This window comes from Taudactylus pleione, unplaced genomic scaffold, assembly GCF_031769625.1.
Source record: "Taudactylus pleione unplaced genomic scaffold, aTauple2 ptg001075l, whole genome shotgun sequence".
Lineage (NCBI taxonomy): Eukaryota > Metazoa > Chordata > Amphibia > Anura > Myobatrachidae > Taudactylus > Taudactylus pleione.
This window is the reverse complement of record NW_028285476.1, coordinates 817,613-830,001: the sequence shown is the minus strand read 5'-3', so window position 1 is coordinate 830,001 and position 12,389 is coordinate 817,613.

Genomic DNA, 12,389 nt, shown 5'->3' with positions numbered 1-12,389 from the left:
CCCTAGCATTCATGAATCAAGTAATAAATGACTCCTGCCATTGAATAACTTTGCCTTTATCTGGATGTTTAGCTGCTAATAATGTCACAGAGTCAGTCAATATAATGTGTTCCAAATTAGAGAGTATATTATAATAGAAATAAAGACGTGGAGAGCTTGTTAGTGGTGAACAGGTATTACAGAGGTGACCCATGGATCATTGATACTCTCATATGAATGGGTCATTTAAATATCCATCCATAAATAACTGCTAATTATCGTTAACCAGAAGTGTGATGACTTCAAAACTAATTACAGATAAACACAATTTTCACATTTAAATGATATCTGGAGACGTTATAATAAACCTGCAGTAAAACTGAAGAATGTTGTCGTATTAGTATGCATACGAGAATGAGCAAACCAATGCCTTGTAATTACATTAAACAAGCTATTGAGTAACTTTTGACATCCTTATCACTTATATTGTACTCTTGCTATGGAGGGCTGCGCCAGGTTAATTGAAACATGCACTATTATATTTTAAATACAATGGCTTGTGTCTAGAACCAGATTAAATGCATTTTCTTTAAATATTTGGAGCCTTAAATTCTTTGATCTTTTTGAGCCCAGGATTAGGATTCTTACCCAGAAGTTAATTATACAAAGAAAGCAGGGCAGATTGGTGACACTATAGCATACTCTAGTGGTATAACGGGGGAGGTTACAGCCTGACCATTCTAAATCATTGTGGTTACTTCTGTGCAGCTAAAGCTAAATATCAATTAGATATACAGTATATAAAAGTCCCAAACAGTTAGCATATTTATTTCTGTAACATGAATTTTAGTTAATATTTCATACATTAATTATTAAACATGTTTTCTGGCCATTATGGATATCGGGAGATGGCCGGTGAACATCACATATAGCACACGCGTGGTACAAGAAAATCACAGCAAATTGACCTCATGGGTAAATGTATTAGCCTCTGGGTTGCCAAAAGTGCTGATGTTCCAACGTTTAGTTCCACAAGATTTAAAATGATTTTGCCTTTAAAAATGGGGTTCTTCTTTAATTTTGTTATCACATTGTTTATCTGTAGAATACAAAATCTAATTATTGCATACAAATTGTGCTTACTACGGACTACAATTTATTTCCAGGTGGTCCCAGCGGTATGCATAAACCGTCTGCTGCCTGAAATGGGGCCTTTCCCTTACCTACCCAAACTAACAGATGTGGCTACTAGATGCTGCATATGGTTCAGTATTGCAAGTGTCTGTACATGGGTGCATGCATCCGCTACCTCATCCTGTAGTGCCGTTTGGTAGTTTGCTGCTGGCGTGGCACAAACGTGTGCCGTGATGTGAAGGAGGCCTCATTGTACCATCTGTGTGCCGGGTCTCTGTGCGTGGTGCTGCCCCTGCCTGGAAAGTGGCGGCGGCTGCTGCTTGCGGCGCTCTGATGGTGAGTGTACACTGTACCTCACTGCCGGTATGGTGGTTACTGGGGTCCATCCGGCAGTTCCAGATTGTAGAAGGTGTTTCCAACGCGTTTCACCCGCTGAAATTAGTGCGGGCTTTGTCAGGGCTGTGTAGTGTGCATAGACATTTTTAATTGGATTGGAGAATTATCGGGACCCTGCTTCACTGCGAAGTGTGCGAGTTTCAAGAGACAAACTCGCTACTCGCAATTCACACCTAATAGGATTGACCCCATTGACCATTGCTTTTGTCTCGCACCCATGATTCACTTGTATACTCCTAAAGCCTTCCTATCAGTCTTATCTATGTAATGAGCAAGAAAGCATGTCGGTCTGTCTGTCCTTTATGCGCAGCCAGAGTTTTGGACCTAGCTCCACCAAATTTGGCAGGGTGGTGTAGTTTGACCAGGATTAGGTTTTGGCCTAGGTTTGAACTTTGTCAGAACCATACACTGTCACACAATCCCTAAAAATGGGGACACTTAAATTACATAGGTTCCGGGACTAGATCAAGTGGAAATTGGCAGTCTGTCAAAAACCTGTGTGAAAGCTACAAAAGTATAATTTTAAGCTCACAGTCTGAGCAAGTGTCAAACTTTATGGCTCATGCAAGTTCATTTTAAATCCAGAGTTAGTCCTTTTTAAAGTGACCATATATATCAGCCCTCTGTGTTTGCATGCAAGGTGTAACTAGAACTTTGTGGGCCAAATAGCAAGATCTGAAAAAGCCGCACCCAGAGGTAAAAAAAACCCCATACATTTGCCCATTCATGTTATGCCACACAGTAGTACCCATTATGCCATGCATAATGGCATGATGCCACACAGAAATGCTTCATACACTACATAGTAATGTCCAATACACATTACACCACACAGTAATGGGCTTTACAGATTATTCCACACAATAGTAGTGTCCCTTATACATTATGCCACACAGTAATGCCTCTTATAATATTATGCCACACAGTAATGCCCTTTATACATTATGCCCCTCCAGCAGCCTCTTGCCTCCCCATGTGTGCCATCAGCTGCCAGCAGATGTGGATTTGGTGCCTGGCTGCCAGCCAATTACAGCTGGCACATCGGCATCCAGCAGCAGACATGGACAGACAGCGCTGGCGCAATTTGAATCTGGCACTGGTCATCAGCCAATCAGGAGCTGCCATTGCTAATTGGCTGCCAGTCCGCAAGCTCTGATTGCTGCGCGACCGGCGGCACTGTCGCTCCATGTCTGCCTGCAGGCCAGCACCAAATCAACATTGCTGACACCCGGGGCCCCCTCGGCGGCCCTGACTGGACGAGCCCACCTTGTGTGCGTGACTGGGTGCAGGGGAAGCTGCGGGCCACAGAGGCAGCTCAGGCACCATAGCAGCCACACGGCTGCCTTAGCAAACAGTGGGGTCCTTTTAAGAATCAATGGAATGGGGTTATAGGTGAGGACAATGTACACAAATAAAGGCTGCAGATATACTTGAGGGTTCATGTCTTCAACCCGGGCAACGCCGGGTATCCCAGCTAGTTTTAATAATCCTTTCACAATGCAACAACTTAGGTGAGGGTGTAGTCTACAGGCAATGAAATGACCTGATCCAATTTGTAGCATCATTAGACTAAACATATAATAGCAAATTGAGGCAGTCACAAACTCTTTGTCCTTCTGTACATAAAACTATGGGCCTGATTCAGAAGTGGACACTAATGTAATAGCAGCTGCGATCCTGTATGCAGTTGCTGTGCGAAAATATGCTAATGTTGTAGCCGCCTGGAAATGTATTGAGACACCCACCGACGGCTTTGGAGATCCAAGCAACTGCATAGTTACACAGCGGCAATCGCAGATCCTTTGATGATTGACCATATGAGTAGCCCTATAGTCGCGCAGAAAGGCCGGGGAAACTGAGACGCTGGCGCCATATTTTCTGTGTACGAGATCACAGATGTAGGCAGATACACGGCCCAAAAAGCTCATGACATTACCGCTACTTCCTGTAACCGCCCTCAAACTGTCCTTGAAAGTGTCAATCACTTTGTGAGTAAATCCTCACTGCGAGCACCATCAAATAAGTACCTTGATGCGTGCGCAGTGCGACTGCGATGTTGACCGATAAAGGCTCAACTGTGTAAATATCGGCATTGGTACATAATCAGGCCCTATGTCTGTTACCAGGGACTGGCCCAGCGGGGTGCTAGGGTAATCCCCAGTGGGCCCTGTTGTCTCAGACCCCCACCCTATACTGCAGGAATGCCTACACTCTTTCATTCAGGAGTCAAAATATATAACAAGGAAGTTTCAACAACGCAGCAATTTAGTTGAATAGTTTAGTGTAAACATGTTAACTAATGTGATCTAATGAAAGCTGTTACAAGTAAAGTAAGTGTACCTTTGTCTTTGTGATATGGAAGTGGACTCTGAGGGCTGGCAGCAGGTGGCACTGCTGAGAACTGCGGAGTAGATGTATGGAGTTTAGCGGAATTCAAAGAGGCACAAGTGGAACTACTGTTTGCAGAGTATAGTCCAGAGGAAACTCCTTAGTGGGTCAGAGCACAGACAAGACAGAATCTGTATGGAAACGTGGCACAGCAAAAGGATAATCCAATAACAGGTAGAATACACAAGCAGTTAGACTAAAGTAGCAACACATAGTTGAAGTGAAATCAACAGGCAGGTCAAATATCCAGGCAGTATTTGGCAAACTACACAGGAGACTCCAGAACAAGACGTAGGAAACAAGGCAATGGAACACCTGGGGCTGCAGCAATAACAAAGTGTTGTGGCTTCTGGCTAATTGCCCTAAATAGGGAGTCGGCAGGTGACATCATCCTAGAGCGTGTGTGTTACTGTGGCAGCGAACTGGTATGACCAGTAGTGTAACTTTATCCTAGTCGCCTGGAGGCAAGACAGATGTTGTCACCCCCTCATGCTGACTTTTCAACTTCATAAAACAAACAACATGCCCTTGACATCCCTAAAATAAGTTGCATTATGTGACTCAGTACTCCCCATCCAGTTACAGCCCATTACCCGCTAACCTATTACAGCTCACGTTCCCCCATTGGGGGACTGCTAATTTGACTTATGCACAGAGTGATATCTCAGAAAATGATGCCCACACAGTAGTGTACAAATCGCTCCAATATGAGATCTCTATGACTGCCAGACAATACAGAGAACATTTTAGTGTCTGCCAGACAATAGGATAGCATTTTAGTGAGACAATACAGAAAGCATTTTAGTGACTGCAAGACAATAGGAGAGCATTTTAGTAACCATAAGACTATACAGAGAACATTATAGTGACCACCAGATAATACAGAGAGCATTTTAGTGACTGTCAGACAATAGGAGAGCATTTTAGTAACCACCAGACAACACAGAGAATATTATAGTGACCACTAGACAATACAGAGAGCATTTTAGTGACTGCCAGACAATAGGAGAGCATTTTAGTGACCACCGGACAATACAGAAAGCATTTCAGTGACTGCCAGGCAATACAGAGAGCATTTTAGTGACTGCCAGACAATAAAGAAAGCAGTTTAGTGACCACCAGACAATACAGACAGCATTTTAGTGACTGCAAGACAATAGGAGAGCATTTTAGTAACCACCAGACTATACAGAGAACATTATAGTGACCACCAGACAATACAGAAACCATTTTAGTGACAACCAGACAATAGGAGAGCATTTTAGTAACCACCAGACAACACAGAAAACATTATAGTGACCACCAGACAATACAGAGAGCATTTTAATGACTGCCAGACAATAGGAGAGCATTTTAGTGACCACCAGACATTACTGAGTATTTTAGTGACCACCAGACAATATTGAAAGCATTTTAGTGACTGCCAGACAATACAGAGAGTATTTTAGCTACTGCCAGACAACACAGAAAGCATTTTAGTGACCACCAGACAATACAGAAAGCATTTTAGTGATCACCATATAATGCAGAGAACATCACAGTGACCACCACATAATGCAGAGAATGTGGCAGTGACCACCATATAATGCAGAGAGCTTTACAGCACCCATCATATAACACAGTGACCATCAGTGCCCACCATATAGTGCAGGGTGTGTTTCAGTGCCCAACATATAATATAGAGAGCATTGCAGTACCCACCATATAATGCATAATGTTGCAGTGACCCCCATATAATGCAGAAAGCAATACAATGACCTCCATATAATGCAGAGACCATAAACAGTGGGCCACATTCAGTAGTGTAACTAGGGTATATGGAGCCCAGGGCAAACTAAAAAATGGAGCCCCCCCATGTGCCCCCAACACAGACGAGCGTGCTGAAAACTGGACGTGGTCACATGCCACAAAAGGGGCGTGTACACTGAAAAATGGGGTGTGTCAACATTGCACACCCCTTTCTCGTCACTCTGGGAACATTCCTTTCCATTACATATACACCTTAATGCCTCAAGTAGTAGTGCCTCTCTTGCAATGCCCACTATAGTAGCGCCCCTTATGCAATGTCCCCAGTAGCAGTGGTCCATGTAATAGTGCCCCCATCAGTGCACCCTTATATTCTGCCCCTTATACAGTCACCCCCTATGCAGTGCCACCAGTAGTGGTCCCCCTTATGCAGGCCCCCAGTAGTGCCCCTTATACAGTACCCCCAGTATGCAGTGCCCCCAGTAGTGGTCCCTCTTATACAGGCCCCCAGTAGTGCCCCTTATACAATACCCCCAGCAGTGGTCCCCCTTATGCAGGCCCCAGTAGTGGTCCCCCTTATACAGGACCCCAGTAGTGCCCCTTATACAGTGCCCCCAGAAGTGATCCACCCTGTGCTGTACTCCTTATACATTTCCCCCAGTAGTGGTTTCCCTTATAAAGGCCCCCAGTAGTGCCTCATACAGTACCCCCAGTAGTGATCCCCCTATGCTGTGCCTCTTAAACAGTGCCTTCCATAGTGCTCCCGGCCAGTAGTGCATAACATACAGACAGACACAAAACACTCACTAACGTACCTGAATACCCGCTCCTGCCGCACCAGTCGCTGTCTACTCTTCCGTCCTCCTGCTCGGTACTGTGGGAGAGACGTCATGACGTCTCTCCCATCACCCACTGCAGGAGCTGGAAGGCGGAGCTCATGAGTGAGCTCCAGCCTGGCTCTGGCAGTGGGAACAGCAGCCAATGAGAGTCCCCGCCACGCGCGCCACCTGTCCCACAGCGACCAGGGCACGAGCCCTGGCGGCCCTGCCCTAGTTACGCCACGGCCCACATTTAACAAAGATATTACACCACAAACACACACATACACACACAATATTATTATACCCCACACACATACAAACAACATTAATACACCACTTCCACCACAGACAGTATTAAAACACATCACCTGCTACCTTAAAAGATTGACCTTATTGATGGTCATTGCAAAGGAGAACTGCATTGGAAATTGCAATCACTTGAATTCAAATGACATGTCTGTTGGTATGAGTGGGATGTGAGGAATTAACACATCCTCTCCAGTACCACATCCAGCTAAGATAGTGGCTTCAATTACATGTGCCTAGAGCGTTTTTATTCAAAGTCTTCTACCATTGCATAGCTTTGGAGCATCCAGGTTTCTAAGCACCTACCTTCAAAAATAATTTGTGCAGAGGCTTCCCTGATGGTTCCTGTAATCAGTGGATTAAATAGTTAATTTCTACATAGCCATATAAGTTACAAACACATATACCCCTTGCTAGGCCTCTTTGAGGTTTGCAAAAAGAGATTGTACTATAGTTGCAGTCTATGGACATAATGGTTAGATATAACCTTTTGGGGTCAAATAAGCCATAATTTGAGGGGCCTAGCTCTACCTGCCATTTCTGCAACTAGAAGTATAATGAGCTATTCATGCCTTACATGTCTTATCAGTAGCAGCTACATTCCAATGAGATGACCATCATAAGCTGTGTAGAGATGCTAAGCATTATGGGTAACTTAGTGATGTCCATACTCTACACACAAAGGAGCTTTGAAAGAGTTCATCTCCAGAGATACTAGGATACGTCATTACTGTATCTCCTTGAGTATATCTTAGTCCTTACAGAGCATGTGCAAGAGAGATAAGTTTGGTCAATACTATGCTGGACCAATGAGTGCTTGATACCTAGCACTGTATGTAATTAATATGGGCTTAATATCCGGATAGCCAACACCCAAGACTAGGGTATATAAATCAGAGGTACACAAAGGTTCTTGGCTCGTGGTATACCTGAGACTGCAGTAGGGTGTTGCCAATGTATATTGACTGAATCAGGCGTTGAAGAAATGAGGGCTCCCTGGTACCATACCCCATGTTAGGAAGAAGATGAAGTACATCTTATGTTGGAGATGATGATTTACCGGTGTCATCTGAATACATAGACAAAAGTTGAGTATACTGTATACTTTGTATGCTGTTTGTTTATTGTTTGTTTGTTACTTGTAAATATAGTGTGTTCATTTGTACTCAGTCATATTGGTCACACGTGTTTACTATTTCATTTCGATCAGAACGAAACCCACCGTTATGCTGTTCTTAACAATTTAGAAATTCAGTTGGATAATGCACAGCTTCAGGGGCTGGCTGGCAACTTTTGGCCTGGGGGGCAGACACAAGTAAGTGGCCCGATTTCTCCACCAGCGCATTGCAATGGAGAAAAGACACATTATAATAGCCTAATTAGGTGAGGGTGTGCTTTAAATAATGTAGAGAGGTTTGCAGTGACAGCCAGATTAGGGAGCATCGCAGTGACTGCCATATAATGCAGAGAGGTTCGCGGGGACCATCAGATCAGGGAGTGTCGCAGTGACTGCCATATAATGCAGAGAGGTTCGCAAGGACCATCAGATCAGGGAGCGTCGCAGTGACTGCCATATAATGCAGGGACGTTCTCAGTGACCACCTGATCAGGGAGCGTTGTAATGGCTGCCAGATAACACAGTAATCACCAGATTATGCAGAAATCATCAGTGACCCACATATAACACAGGTATTCTGAGTATACAGTAGCCCTCACACACAATAATAATACCCCCCCCACATTCACACACATTATTACATCACCCCCAGCACCGACAGTATTAAAACACCCCATCCCCCCAAAGATAAAAATCACTACAGCTTCCCATTGCATAAGAATTCCAACCCCCCCCCCCCCCTTCCCTCTCAAATGTCATGTAAACATGTAGTCCTCCACTGGCACTTACCTGCCTGGAAGGCTGCTCTGTCTCTGGTCCCTGCGATAGACTAAAGAAAGGGCGGACTCGGGGTGAGGGGGCGGGGTCTTCAGCAGGGACAGGAGGAGATAGATTAATATAGTCAGAAGGGCTAATAGAGGGGGCGGGGCCTCCTGGAGAGGGGGCGGAGACTTAGCCGGGGAGAGGAAGGAGCCCGGGGAAGGGACAGAGGACACAGAGAGGTAGGTGCACAGCCCCTGCAGCGGAGCGGCCTCGGAAGGAGTGCTGCTCAGTGTGCAGCCACAAGCTACATACGGTGACAGACAGCCCGGTAACAGGCAGAGAATGCTACCCAGCCACTCTGATGCTGCTATAGTCGGAGCGACTGAGAGCACTTTCTGCCTGTCACCCGGCCGTCAGTCATGCCTGTGCACTAGTGATACCGGCCCTCACTGAGGCAAAAGTCTACCGGCTCGGGGGGCATATGGCACCCTGCCCCCCGGCCCAGCCCGCCACTGCACAGCTTGGTCTGCTTCAGTGACAATGTCAATTGATCTATAATTGATAAATTCACCTGGCAGTTTCTGCAATATTGTCTCATTGATTTTGTTTACTATGTCATTTCTTGAGAAAATAACAGTGCAATTTTGGAGTACATTTTTGGAGTAAATGACAGTGCAGGCAGGTATATTCTCTGATGTTTAGAATGGGGTTTATGAAGAACAGAGTGACTTACAGGACAGAGATCAGTATAGCTTCCCAAAGGGTCTATCTACTAAAAGGAGAAAAGGGCAAAAACCTAAAAAGCAATGTAACTCCTTGAACATATCGCTCTTCAATATGTATTAAAGGATTTTTACTGCTGTTTGGTTGCCTGCATTAATTTCTATTTTTGTTTAGCACTGTCATTGACTACTATGGGTGCGCTAAGTGTTTCAGTAGTTACTAAAGTGTTTGTGTATTTACTGCCTGATGTTTTCTCCAGCGTCGTCATTGCCTCATATTGCTGCCGATATCTTGCTCTTTATATTGTGTTGCTGCGTCCTTCTCTGCGTTGTTGTTTGTGTTCAATAAAGTTGTTCTTTGTTCTTGAAAAAAAGTTGTGAAGAAGCTGTGCATGGGATTCCTCTGTGATCTCGGGGCAATGACGGGTCACGTGCTCCTACTGTATTCTGATCACCAATTACATTGTGGCCCATTTGATTGGTAGATAGAATTCACACATGCGCTGTCAGCCTTAAAGAAAGCGTTATGTGTCTGTTTTCTCACCGCTGAGAGGGTTACTTTCCAATAACCCACTTCGTCATGAGCTGTCTTCGTAACAATCATGGTAGCCACCTCTTGCTTCGCAGTGTAACCTGGCAAAGCAGGGGTAGCATTTTCTCCATGGTAAGTGGAGGCTTAGTAAATAGACCCCCAAATCACTGCAGTTTCAGATATCTCTGCAGAACGAAAATCACTGCAGAAGAGAAATCAATGGTGAGCAGAATATTCTGCAGACCAACATTGGAGACCATGGCATATGAAAATGTCCTTGGAGGAAATTAGTAACTTTCAGTGCAGGTGCAGTGAGACAGTTGATCCTCAGATTCATTGTTGTTCCGTTGGAGCTCTGTGTGCCCCCAACTGGTACATATCAGGGATGTGCAGTCAGGGTAGGCAGGGAAGGCAGAGCCTCCCCTGTCATACTCCTGACATTTGATATAAAAATAACTAGAATAATATAAAGAAGACATTTATGACTTATAGATATCATCTTTGTTTATTGTAATAATTTTTATAGTTAGCACTAATTAGCTTTTTGAGGCTCCCTGGGATTGCAGTGAGATGAGAGATGAGGCAGCAACAGCTCAGCCTCACTTCTGTATAGTCAGACACTGCTTGCAGAGCTGGGGGTTGGGCCACACCATGGGCAGTAAGCTGCACAGAGAGAGCTTATAGAGGAATGCCTCTGAGTATGGGGGGCATGTCTTGAGCACTGCTAGACATCTTGGATGTGTCATGTGACTAGCAACTGCACTGCAGTGTTTAGAGATCGGAGCTCAGCAGCAAGAGAAGACACGGTGATGCAGGTAAGAGAATCAATGGACACTGAAGCTTAGTGTGGTGAGGGGAGAGTTACAGTGAGTAGGAGGTGATATAGGTTCCCAGCACTCAGATACATCTTCATGTGTGCCTCCCCAGCCATTGACCTCACCAAACATCACTAGTACATATCAGCCTGTGCCATCAGATCAGTGCAGTTTTAGGCACCGGAAGACATTCTGTACAATCTTGCAGAAATAATTGCCAAGCAGAAATCTTTCAGGCCAACATTGGAGACCATGGCATATGAAAATGTGCTTGGAGGAAATTAGAAACTGTCAGTGCAGGTGCAGTGTGACAGTTGATCCTCCATCTCACTGTTCTGTTGGAGCTCTTCCTGTCCCCCACTGGTACATATCAGCCTGTGCCTTCAGATCAGTGCAGTTTTAGGCATTGGAAGACATCCTGAGCGAACTTGCTTATCAAAATCAGAGACTCCACGGCCTACTTGGTGGACAGAATGTAAAACTCCATGGCCTTGACAAACTTCAAACATAACCAAAAACTTAATAAACCAGATAAACCAGCATATTTTTTGTTGCTGCTTTAATTCCATTGGTCAAAGCCACTGATCATTGCCAGCTATGACAAGTCTAGCCCCAAGTGTCTAAATCATGCATAATTCTAATGATAACTTCACTTTGAACTGGGAAAGTGTAAAGGCAAATTGCGCAATACCCCCTTCAATCTCTTGTGGATGTATATGGTAAAAACTGAGGTCTCCAGGAATTCAAGCACAAATTATTAATGGCACAGTAGGTCCATATCTCCAATGGGGTGTAGTAGGTAATACCGTCAGCCGCATGGCCGGCGGTTCAAATCCCGACAGCAGAAGCCCGGCAGAGGTGAAGATCCTGATCGCTAATAAGGAAAGTATACTAACCCTATTTTCCCCCCTAACCCTAAACCTTCCTTAGGGGTGCCTAACCCTAACCTCCAACCAAGTGCCTAAACCTAACCCCCCGTCCCCGCAGCCTAAACCTAAGTCTCCCAGGGGGTGCATAACCCTAACCTTCCCCCTGGTGGTGCCTAAACCTAACCCCCCCTTCCCCTAGCCTAAACCTAACCCTCCCGTAAGGGTGCCTAACCCTAAGTCCCCCCGGGAGTCCTAAAACCTAACCCCCCCTGTGGCTGTCCGCGTCCGGCGCCCGACTTACCCTTGTTTGGTATGCCGGGCGTTGGTCTCCCGGCGTAGATCTAATGACAGGAGTCGGGATTTCGACACCTGTCATTAGTACTTTGCCGGGATCAGACAGTCGGGAAGCCGGCAGTCGGCATTTAGACCGTTGGCTTCCTGACTAGATCCCCTCCAATGTCTCGCTATAATGTATTACATATACTTTACCAGGGGCAGTTTAAGAGAGGAGAGTACCTGGGGGCAGGCTTCCAGCAGGCCCCCTCCTCTCTGGCAGCACAGTAGAGTCTGGATTTGTGCTAAAGTCTTCTGCACATGCACAGGTCTCTGGGAACAGGACGCCCGTGCATGTTCCCAGTGACCTCTCTACTGCGCATGTGCAAATATCGGTCAAAATGGTGATTTCTGCTGCACCAGTCCAGCCGATGCGGGACTCTGGTAGAAGTAAGTGTAATTAATTTGGCTGCAGGGTGTGCGCTGTGGGGCCCTTTCAGACCTAGGAGCCCATGTGCACACACTCCGT